Source organism: Nilaparvata lugens, chromosome 7 (assembly GCF_014356525.2).
Source record: "Nilaparvata lugens isolate BPH chromosome 7, ASM1435652v1, whole genome shotgun sequence".
Taxonomy (NCBI): Eukaryota; Metazoa; Arthropoda; class Insecta; order Hemiptera; family Delphacidae; genus Nilaparvata; species Nilaparvata lugens.
Window position 1 is genome coordinate 16,816,883 of NC_052510.1, and position 13,225 is coordinate 16,830,107.

Sequence of the window (13,225 nt, forward strand, 5' to 3'; positions counted from 1 at the left end):
TACTAATTATCATTGTCTTTGTTTTGTTAATGTTGACTTCCAGACCATATTTTTTACTAACTTCAGCGACTTTGTCCATTAGCAGTTGAAGTCCTTGCGGGGTGTCGGCAAAAATTACTGTATCATCCTTATACCTGAAACTGTTGAATCTCTCTCCATTCAATAGTAAGCCGGCCTCTAAGTATTCCAAGGCTTCTTGGAAAATTGCCTGTGAGTACAAGTTGAATATTAGCGGAAATAATATACAACCCTGCCGTACTCCTAGGACAATTTTAACTTCTTCTATTTTCTCATTGTTGACTCTAACAGATGCCGACTGATTCCAATACATTTTAATTAAACGCAAATCCTTACCATCAATTCCGCTATCCCGCAGGACCTCCATTATTTTATTATGCTGAACTCTGTCAAATGCTTTTTGACAATCGATGAAGCAGGCATATATATTGCAGTTCATGTCGCGGCAGCGTTGGAAAAGGACCTGTATACCAAAAAGCGCATCTCTAGTTCCCAGTCCTTTCATGAAGCCAAACTGTGTAGGTTATACTAGATCCTAACAGATTTTAAACAGTCTACGATGAATAATCTTCAAAAATATTTTCAACAAGTGGCTCATGAGGCTGATAGTTCTATAATCACTGCACTTCTTGGCACCCTGTTTTTTGGTACTATTTATAAATAAATATTGAATTAATATTATTATTGTTGGTCTGCAACCATTTCAAGTAACAGAAGTATTACAAATATATTATTTTTTACTTCAAAGTATGCTTCATATTTAGAGTTTCCAATCACACAAATGTAGCTATCTTTGTGAAATTTTCAAGATCACTAACCACTCTGAAGAGCACCAAATATCAGCAGAATGTCTATCACTTGATTTCAATCCAGTTTACTGAAAATGAAAATAGATCCTATGATATTTTTTAATAGAAATGTGAGTTTACATTGATATGGTACTATTATACCGGGAACAACAATAATTTATCTGACCTTTGAACTCTTTAATAACAGTTGACAGTTAACCACCTTAACCTCCATTATTTATTTGGTGATATTAATGTTGTAATGTTAACCAAAAATTGGCAATTTATTCATTACAATATCATCTCCTTCACCACGTAGGAAGAAACTAAACAATATTTAATGTATTGCAGCTTCCATATAATTGATAAATTATTATAATGAGTTGGCCGGGTGATTTTGCAAAACGCTGCGTCGTCACCCACCAAGCGCCTCTTTAGCTCAGTGGCAGAGCGCTGGTCTTGTAAACCAGCGGTCGTGAGTTCGATCCTCACAGGAGGCACAAATTTTGCACTTTTATTTCTTCACTTTTGAACTCAATTTAATCTCTTCAAGGATTTTTATCAGTAAAATACTAGCTGGCCCGGCGAACTTCGTACCGCCAAATAGTTGATGCATCTCGTGACAAACTTTAGCTGGATGCACACCTCAAAATCTATAACCCATACTCAAATCCTCAAATTCAGACCATTCTATTATTGACCAAACGTAGTGAGGTCTATGTTTCAACTCGATTTGCTTTTGTCTATCTGCATGTAACACGATTACGGCCAAACGCGTTGATAGAATTCGATGATATTTGGCAGGAATATTCCTCTTTCAACTGCGCGTCGATGTATACACAAGGTTTTTTGAAATTTTGCATTTTAAGGATGATATGGATATGGAAAGAAAAGGAATTCCTCCATACTCCGATATCACTAATATCATCTACTTTGAAGATAGGATCAATCAGACTTTAGAATTATTCATAATCAATCAGCTGACAAGTGGATTATTCATTGCATGCATTACACAGATGTCTGGCCGTTCTATTTCTATAACGTAGGATTTCAATATTTTTTATGATGCGCGCCATCAGTATCAATACTCTCACATTTGAAAAACAAATTTAATAGGTGATTGAAAACAAAATAGAAAATGATTGAATGAGCTGAATAATGATGAAGAAATAATAATACTCTTGATTGAAAAAAATAATTTTAAAATAGATGAGGAATATTTTTATCAGATGGAAAGATTATCACGAAACTGGATAAATTATCATATGGGATACAAATTCAAATGTGAACTGAGTTTATTAACATAAGTAAGATTTTGATCTTGGAGAAAACAATAACAGTTTTTAAGAGTAAATTACGATTCATCTGTGAATTATTGTGATTCAACTGAATCAACTAGAACGGGTGACATCAGATACTTGTGGATGAGAAAACTGCGTGAAGTCTACTGTTCACAGAACTACTAGTATATCAGGCTGTGGAAAAAAATATCACTCGGGTTTTGTGAAACTTATTGTAATGGCTTTAGCTTTTGATTCCTATACTAGAAAAAATTGATTTAATAAAGTGGTGTAATGTTTTGACCATGACTTAACATGTTTATTATTGTTCTATCAAAATATATTTTGATGAGAGCAATAGAGGGTATCATGATTTTCTGAATGTTATCAACTAGATGAGAATCAGCTTTCAAAACAATTTTGAAATTGGTAGTATGTCTCAGATGAAATCTTTCCATTAAATCTTCTCACAAAATATAGACGAAGTTAAATTATCATTTGCTTACTTCTTAATTCGAGTTGTATTAATCTCAAACACACATGAATCATTGATTCGGATAAATGCTTGAATTATTAATTATCTTTGAATATAGCATAATATACCATTTTTTCGTTGAATATATTCCTTCAATGGGATTTTGGTATGGTAATTATTTATTTACTATCGATCAAAATTATGTTATACTAGCCGTCAGGCTCGCTTCGCTCGCCATATCCGTCTGGCCAGGGGGCTCCGCCCCCTGGACCCCCGGCTGGATCGTCCAAGAATGAGATCAGCATTTTCCATTTGTGCATTTTTATCATATGTTAGAACAATCCAGTCGGGGGTCCAGACTAAACGTCTGGCTAAACGGATATGGCGAGCGAAGCGAGCCTGACGGCTAGTAATATAATATTCCCAGGATTGAAGTAGCAGTGCCCAATCAATTTTTCCGCGATAAATGCATTTAAATCTTCAACTTGGTGCCAACCTAACAAAGTCAACTCAACTTAATGCCAAAACCTGACAAAATTATTAATTTAGTTGCCAGTTAACAACTGCTTCGAAGAGGTACTCTATCTAGATTATAGTTCTATAGTAACATATGATATGGAAATTTCAATTATAATTAAGAGATTGGGAGAAGAAGAATATACGTGCTAAAATACGAACTTTAAACCTTTAAACACAACCCTTAGAGTTAAAATATTGCCAAAAGATTTCTTAGTGCGCCTCTAAAGGGCCAACTGAACATACCTACCAAATTTGAACGTTTTTGGTCCGGTAGATTTTTAGTTATGCGAGTGAGTGAGTGAGTCAGTCAGTCAGTCAGTCAGTCAGTCAGTGAGTAAGTGCCATTTCGCTTTTATATATATAGATATAAAGTCAAGAAAATTTGAACAGATTCATTATATCTCTGAATTTATCAAAATATTGATTTCCACTTGAAAATTTTGTCAACATACAACAAAAGAAACATACGACAAAAAATTGGCATTTGCACATACTAAGTTTGAAATAAATTTGGTCAGATTTCATTCAGACAGACTCTCGCACTCTTCTGAAATGATGCTAATCATTACTAACCTCAGCAGACAATATGTATATTTCATAAACAAAAGAAAGTTGTGAACTTTTTAATACTGCTAGTCATTCAAGGAACAAGGGCAAGAATATTAACACCGGTGCCCTCATCTCGTTTTATGCGGAAGCAATAAATTATCGAATGGAGTGTACAAGCTTACCCGGTGGAGAACTTATTGTGCCTCGCAATCTAAATTATCTACAATCTTCCGCAAAATGAAGACTTCTAAACAAGATATTTCAAGACCTTCATTCACAGTAATAAGCTCAGACGACATGAGGACTTATCAGAAATTAAATCAGGCAAAAGAGCAACCTTGCCTCGGGAAGCTTTTACTTTTTGATAGGATTAAGTCCGGCTTTGCTAAAATCCAACTTTGTATCTCAGTTAATTCCGACTAATCGTCTCCGTTGAGTAGATTGGATGATTCTGTTGGAATAACATTGTTTTGGCCGAAGTGAGATGATATTGTACTGTGACTGAGATTAAATAGTTTCAGCCGAAGTAAATTTTCTTGAGCTATTCAGATCAAAATTCAAATTGGATTCAGGAGACAGACTGAAGCTTCAATAATAATATCATCATAATATAATAAGTATCATAATATGAATATTATGATGAATTATTTGGGACTAGTGATTAAAAAGAATCCAAAGAATGAGGCACAGCTTTCTAATAATTAATAATTCTAACTCTATTATTGCAATTATATTAATAAATTTAATTTTCAATGGAAGGCTTGGGCAAAATATGGCAAGGATGCAAGCTTTGATGGCTAAGAGTATGCGACTTATCATGCTTCTTCTTCTTCTTCTTCTTCTTTCATTCAAGGTTTAGGCTCTTGCCTACTCCGACACACAACAATATATTATTATTTTTATTTATTTCTATCTATCACAGTACACTATTCAAAAATTGAAATAATTTTTTTGTCAGTTATCCATCTTTTATATTTTTTGCCATTTTTTCCGAGGTCTACCTATATCTCCTTTTCCTATTGGGTGGTAATTTAGAATTTTCAAGTGAATCATTTCTATTGGAATTATGTTGACATGCTCCCTCCACTGGTTGCGATATGATACCGTATAACTTTTTCATTCATGTGAAGGCACCCAGCTCTTGTCTTATATATTCCTTCCTTATATGGTCCCGGAAGTCACAGCCCTTTGTCCTGTGAAGGAATCTTATTTCTGCTGCCTAAACCCTGCTCTGTAGACGTTTTGTTGTGACCCATGATTCACTTCCATATAAAAGAACAGTGGCAGCCATCACTCTGTAGAACTTAATGAGTGTTTCTTTCATCGCTCTCTTGTTGAGGGGCCTGCTGATTGGAATCTTATTATGCTAATTGCGAAAAATTCACTCTATCATGGCAACATTCAGACAACTTGAATACTATACAGTTTCTTTCTATACCTCCTGGCTTCTTATCAGGAAGTTGGGTTGAAACAGATCTTCTTCACGAGATAGAGAGTGATAGATTCGAAGAAAAGAAAGGAAGTTGAGAATGCTTCTGATCTTTAGCAAGTTTATTCATGACTACTTCCAATAAAAATCAAATATCTAATGTATTCGATATCAATATATCAATATAATGTATTCGCACATGATTAGTAGTTATACCTGCTTTTGTATATGATTTATTCATCATAGCAAACTACAGTACACACAATCTCGATTCATCTTCCACATTATTATATTTGTCTTTGTATATATATACACCGTCACAATTCATCTATTTTTTTCAAATTAGAATACTGAAACCTTAGGTCATGTCACTGTAACAGATACTGATGCTTAACAATGTTTAGCTAGGTCACTAGAGTTTCCTACCAGCCACAATAACAAAGTCATTTTCAGCGCTCTATCAATGGTAGAAATTAATTTTTATAACCGTTTAACTGTTGAGTGATAAAAATGGCGACCTTCATTTTCAGAGAAAGCTAGACATAGCGTTACAGACTGCATTATGCTTAGTCTGTATGAATGCAGCACCTTGAAAAGTGCATTTTATTATCACTTGCAGTCTTGCGGTTTTGTATCTTCCAATCTGTCCGAATATTGACGACTTAGTCAAGGTGAATAATAAAATTTTAATTACTGTGCAATGGTTATTTCTATGATTATTTGTTGCAAAAATGAGTCTTGAACAGTATGCGAATATTGAAAACAATAACTTTAGTGGCCTACTTCATGACTTTGGTTGTCATTCAATGGATGGAGGTCTCGTCTTCATGGAGGCTACCCAACAGCCAACACAGGGTCATTGGTGAATGTGAATGATTTACTTGGCTAAAATATGATTTAAACATGACGACTGATTCCAACCATCTTCAGTTACCTTCTCAACTTTCGTACCGGAAAAATGAATATATTGATTTTGGTGATTTTACCAAGGATACTTGGTAGTTTTACATGGAAAAAATGTGAATGTGAATGATTTACTTGGCTGAAATAAGATTTAAACATGACGACTGATTCCAACCATCTTCAGTTACCTTCTCAACTTTCGCACCGGAAAAATGAATATATCGATTTCTGTGATTTTACTAAGGATACTTGGTAGTTTTACATGGAAAAAATGTGAATGTTAATGATTTACTTGGCTGAAATATGATTCAAACATGACGACTGATTCCAACCATCTTCAATTACCTTCTCAACTTTCGTACCAGAAGAATGAATACATCGATTTTTGCAATTTTACTAAGGATACTCGGTAGTTTCACATGGCAGAAAATAAAAATATTATACATGCTCTGAGCAAAACGATATACAGATATCAGATACATATCTATACTAGTATACAGTATCTCTACTAGATACTAGAAACCTTATTATATTGGAGGGAAATTCCATAACAAGCTATCTGGTTTTCTAAAAAGTATTGACGATATGAAAAATTTAAAAGAAGTTTTGAAAAAGGATTCAGTTGATAAAGCTCTGTATAGGGTACAAGTTCCTCTCAGTGTAAGAATGAGCGTAACTTAAGTGAGAACGAAACTTTTATTTGTAGTATGAAACACTGAAATAACAATATAATACACATACCACAGTTATCAGCCAAGTCTGCGCATCGATAAAGTACTACTGCTAAATAGATAAAGAATTAGTTGAGAGGTATGAATTACTACAATAGGCCTAGCAAGTTTAACAAGAGGTTCACGGGGTATTGAAGAGAAAAAGGTTGAAATTGTAGCGGCGTAAGGACAGCCGACGTTTTTCTCGTTACCAAACCATTTAAAAAAATTCAATTATATTCTTCTGAGAATGCAATATATTTTTTAATTGGTGCTTATTTTTCGCATAGTCATGCTGTATGATAAAACCTACAAATACTTTCAATAATCACCAAACATCTTAGACATAAATTTTGCAAGGCTTCTCACGGTCTGATTTCCCAATTATTATTTTGCTTCTTACGTAAGGGTGATTTCTTGTTAATGAGATATAGTTGGAAAAAATGTAAACTAGGTTCAAAAACTACTGTCTCCACTTAGAGGGTGGAGGAGTGAGAGGAAATCGGGAGCGTCTCTGATAACGCCAAACTGTACTCCGTAAACAGCTACTTAACCTAGATACTGCAGTTTCTTCAAGATAAAAACTAATTTCTTGATACGCATTGGATGGAATGTCATGAGCACGACTTTACGTAACTCTGTCCTTGACATACAGCTGCATTCTATGAATCGATGTACAACGAACTCATTCTATAATTCAACGTTTATTCGATCATTATATTATATTAATTTATTGACTTACATATCAAACTACAGTAATAATTATTCCCATCTACAGAATCACAAGTAGTATGATATACAGTGAAAGATTTTACTCAATTATTCTCATCATTGATCGTTTTGAGGCACCTGAACCATTTTCGTATTTTAGTCCTGTTGGGTCAAATGTGTATGTTTTGCATGAATCCATCAAACTTCCAAGTTATAACTACAAATTGCAAAATTATAAATTACTGAAATACTAAAGACTAAAGCATAGAATAAATAATAGTTTGATAAAATCTATTTTGGTCAGTAACTATCAAAATGGTACGCACCTCCACACATATTTGATGATTCTTCCAAAAAATGTATCCATGCAAAAGAAATATTACTTGTTAGATGAAATGAGAAAGACAAAAATCAGACCATAATTCGAACAGATTGTGTTTCATATAACTTGTTGATAGGTTTCTAAAATCATAATAATTATGTTACATTTTCATATTGTATAATTACTTTTATCCTTTTAATTACTTTGTTCATCCTTAACCAATCCACACGGTCATGTCTAAAATAATATACTAATAATTTTCACTCTGTGATGTATGGCGAGGGAATGAATACAGGTAACAGTTACTCAGTTACCGGAATATATGGAAAAGAAAGTAGCCATTGATGAGAAAAGCTCCCAACTATAATCACTCTGTAGGACATGGACCAACGAAATTAATCGACCGATTGCCGGTTATCTGTTTGAAGTCTTTTTCTATTCTATTTGATTAAGATAGTGCTGCGAGTATTTGATGAGACGAATAGAAGAACAAGAAAAAAGACGAGGAAAGAAAAGAAGCAAGAACAAATGAGAAAGAGAGATCACAAAGAAAAGAAGAAGACGATGAAGAAAATTAAAAATTGGATGAGGAAGAAGAAGAAGAAGAGAAAGAATGAAAAGAAAATTGACGACTGGCAGCAGCTAATTTCTCGGGTGCGTCAACGTGATGGGATTGAGTTACTGTAGTTGTCCTAGATTCAGAAATAAATTTGTACTAGGAATTGAGCGTTGATAGCCAGCGTCTCGATGCGATGAAAGGGTGAAGAGGGACGATGATGAGGAAGAGAGAGAAAGGGAATGCAATGCAATGGAATGAGACAGGGTGATAGGAGAGGGAAAGTAGGAAGTGCACTCCTAACACCCTCCATTGAGCTCAAAAACGTTTTAAATGTGTGTGTAATTTCTCAATTATTTTTTAATGGAAGACAGATAATGATTTCATACAATCAATACATCAGTACATCGAAATCCTAGTTTTCCGGAAACCATTTATCATTTATTGAAAATATAAAATTGTTCATGACGTGAAGAACGAAATTTGACTGGACTAATGTATTTTTATAACTACTGTCAAATTAATCTGTGATAAGCGATAGATTCATTGATATACATCATGAAGATATGGTATCAAGAAATCAAAATTTGTTAATCTACTATTGTATACAGAACAATGAATTGTAAATTACAATTTTGTAATGTGATACTATTCAATATTGATTGTATTGAAAATAGCAAGTCAAAATATCGAAAGCTTTATCGCCATATCGTTGTATTGAGCAAACATTGATAGCTACGATTGTGATTCAGGCATAGAAAGAACTGGGATGTAAAAAGAAAAATCTGGTGTGGCGCACTCACAAACTTTCCTTGCCGTTATGAAAATTGATCACCTGACGCTAGTGTAGTTGTGCATCTCAAGTCTACTATTCAAAGATATGAGACAGCTGGTGATAGGTCAATAACGCTGGAAACACTCGAGGTCTGCTATCTCTTCGTAGTGAATGATTTAATAGAACCAACAGTTGCCAACAGTTTGCAATTTAATAATCACATTCTCTGGGATTTCAAGCTTATTTTCAATTTTAGGTGGAAATGTTACTGGAAATTAATTGCAGAGATTTTCATGCTCAATCTTTTCCACTTGGAATTTTTTGTTTAAATTGTATATGAAGGCTGATAATTGAGAATCTAAAATCAAACTTTTCATAGATGGGGCAACGTTCCTGAAATTTTTACAGATATAGGACTTGTAGCAGTTGATAGAGCTTATCAATGACTATTTCAGGTATGAATTTGATCAAATTCGTTGGAGCCGTTTTCGAGAAAATCACGAAAAACCCTGTTTTTGACAACATTTTCGCCATTTTTGCCGCCATCTTGGATTGCATTTGATCGAAATTGTTCGTGTCGGATCTTTATAGTGTAAGAACCTTACGTTCCAAATTTCAAGTCATTCCGTTAACTGGGAGATGAGATATCGTGTACACAGACGCACATACACTCATACACACACACACACACTCACATACAGACCAATACCCAAAAACCACTTTTTCGGACTCAGGGGACCTTGAAACGTATAGAAATTTAGAAATTGGGGTACCTTAATTTTTTTCGGAAAGCAATACTTTCCTTACCTATGGTAATAGGGCAAGGAAAGTAAAAAGTGATGAATCACACTATTACAGTTTGAAAAGTGATTAATTATTCAATCTTGTCGCGTCCGAAAATGTAGATATGAAGCCCGGATAGCTCAGTCGGTAGAGCATTAGGCTTTTAACCTAAGGGTCCAGGGTTCAAGTCCCTGTTCGGGCGGAATCTTTTTGACATAAAACTGCACTTTTTGACAATCATTGAAATGTTTGTAAATGCAAGTGAAGTTTATTGAGGTCAATTTCTCATTATGATCAAACTATAATGTACTTTATAGGTGAATTTTATAGTATGCTTTCAATATTACAGTACTAAATTTAATTACCTATTTAATGTAGTACATAATATACATTAGTAGTAGCCTAATTTAAGAAAAAATATTGATTCTAAATACTAATTATTATTTCATAATTAGGCTAAATGGTTTCAAAGAATTTTTCGAAAGCTTTTTTTAGGAATGTGGATGTATTATAATACTGAAGAGATTCCATACTTCACAATCCTATAATTCATACAAAGGTGCCTCCATTATGCAGGATATACATTGATAAGATACAGTGGAGACATTATCAATAGAGTAATGTATGTTATCCATACTCATTATTCCATAGTGTACAATGTTTTCATCACAGTTAACATTATTATAACTTTTTTCGAAAATATACTTGGTACGATTAATTTTCATTCCTAAAATTCTAATACTTATGATTTTTTTGTTTTGTTTCAGGTGAGTGATGAATTTCAATCATGTTTCTTGGTTTTTAACAATGGTGAGTTTACAAAATGTTCTTGTAATTTCTATGTTTCAATAATATGAGTTATCAAAGTTTCATAATCAATGCTTTCATAATGGTTGTTCAAGACCATTTAAATAAATTTATACAATAATCATGATATTCACATTATTCATAAACTAAAATTCTCTTGATACTAGCACAAAATTAATTTAAGGAATTAGATCAATACTGATTTTTCAATTTCAAAGTCAACTTAGAGGAGGAATATATTGACATAATATACATGATATTTGATACTTGATAATGGCATCATATAGCCGAAACATGTTGTGAGTAAATTATATTTTAAAGAGGGTACTTAGATTTCTATTTTTATTTATACAGAGTGTTTACGAACTCTAGGGCATTGTTCCTGGGTAAGAAACATATCTAAGTATAATATATTTAAATTGTCCGGAAGTCTTCAGTTACTCACACAGCGGCCATTTTGCTTTTTTCACTTATAATTTTTTTCTAATTAATGGTACGAAATTGAAACTTCGCATAATCATTTATAATAACTAAACAAATCTACAAAAAAATGGCGGCCGTTTGAAATTTTGTTTCTCAAATAACTCAGAAACCGTTAGTTTAAATAAAATTTACAAGAATAACCTTGTTTAGTAAAATTTAATCACCTTTCGATTGGCACCTGATTTTTCAAGATTAGATCAATATTAACTGATATATGGCAGCTTTAGTGGACACCGCGGGGGGTTAGTTGCAGTTCATGCCAAGGCATGCGGCCTGTCACAACAATACAACAGTCTGCGTCTGCTTTGCATGTCATTTGTAAGCCATTTTGGATTATTTCAAAAAATTATTAATGTTACATAACACTCTTGGTCTTGGCATAAGTTTAGAATAACTGTAACTGTAAAACTGATTAATTATAGGCCTATGCTGTTTTCTGTTTTGATTTCAAGCAAGAATTTAACTAATTCCAGTTAATTTTAATTTCAACGGTTTTGACCTCAACAGTCTACTATACAAACTTACAAACTTGACTTACAACTTGAGACAGTGGTATTAACTACGTACTATTTACGTTCCTTCATGAACAATGATTTTTAGTAAAATCGCTCACGTTTGTCTTTTTGTCAATGATAACGACTTATTCAGTTATTCTATCCAATAAATTAGATGAATCATGTAATATATTTGAGTTATCAGTGTATTTTAACACCGTTTGAAAAATGATCGATACGATTGAGAAATGAATTTTAATATCCACCATTGGTTTGAAGGACGTCGAATGTTTATTTCAAAAGGACGATGACTCAAACAGTAATGTGAAAGGTAGCGAGTAACTGCAGAGTGTGTAAAATTTTAATGTGGATTGTCGATATGTGTACTTTATTTTACATCTGTATGATGTATGATAATAAATAAAACGTACTGTCATCATCAAAAATAATAATTTCATTTAAATCAGAGTGATGGAATTCGGTGATATTCATAGACGAAATTTTTCTATTTATGAAGCAAGTAGCATTTGTAATTATTTACGTCGAGTATGAATTATTGAAGAACAAATCACTTGAACTGATTTAGGCAAAAATACTTGTTCTGTATTACTGTATAAGTTGAAGAGTGAAATAAGTACATTTCAAATGAATATGGGATAGAATCTTGATTATTCATTAATGTCAGTAGTTTTAAAACGAAAATGCCATGCACTAGTTAAAATGTGAAAGTTTGGTATTCATTTATTTATTCTCAATCTAAACAACGGAAAGAATATGTACTAACCCAAATATTTGGGTTAACATAACAATAAGATTCAAAATGTATTTATTTTATTCATTTATTGTACAAAATAATTTAATAATCATAATAATAATTTATTGTGACATTGGAAGAAAAATTGGAGGCTGAGCCTGTACTATTTCTCACTAAAAAATTTTCATAATAAGTTGATGTACAAAGGTTCAGTTTGTGAAATCATATTGAAAACAAAAAATTACTAAAACTTATGTTGGAAAAGAAAAAGATTACTTTGAAAACTAGTTGGAAAACTTCTTCAAATTGAAAACTCTAGTATTCACTAGAATTCTTGGACAAGTGTTAAATGAGAGAGAGAGGAGGAAAGGGAAAATCGTTTACTGGTGTTCCACAGCTCATCGACTGATCATAAACTCAATCATCTCCACTCATCCTTCATCAGTAATTATTCCTGTCACAATAGAGAAGTAGAATCTGAACAGTAGTATTGTCCTCACTCAAAACCTGAAGCTTATGTGAGCATCACCCTCTGGACAAAAAAAAAAAAAAAAACATGAGAAACAAGTATTAGAGATACCGGAGATAAGGGAAAAAGAGAGCAAAATCACGAATGCACGGTATAGAGAGTAGAAGGAGATAGAAAATAGGAAGTATATTTGAAAACAGAAAGAGATGAGACAGAGAGTAAGTAGAAGGTTATTCTGCAGTGCACTAAATTAACATAATAGTCGAGGGTAGTTGTGCTTTTATTGCATACTCTTCTTCCCTTTCCTGGCAACACATTATTCTGTTTCCGACCTATGTCAACATGTAGGATGTGTAGAATGTGCAGGGGGTGGAGGGGTCATAGGCCACCCTTGCATTTG

General features: G+C 33.2%; 2 non-coding genes across 2 annotated transcripts; both read left to right on the top strand.

Annotated features, from left to right (window-relative positions):
- The first annotated feature begins 1,234 nt into the window (after positions 1–1,234).
- On the top strand, positions 1,235–1,306 carry Trnat-ugu. The gene has a single exon. It is a non-coding gene; the product is annotated as a tRNA-Thr (tRNA).
- Positions 1,307–9,947: 8,641 nt separating this feature from the next.
- On the top strand, positions 9,948–10,020 carry Trnak-uuu. The gene has a single exon. It is a non-coding gene; the product is annotated as a tRNA-Lys (tRNA).
- The last annotated feature ends 3,205 nt before the right edge of the window (positions 10,021–13,225 follow it).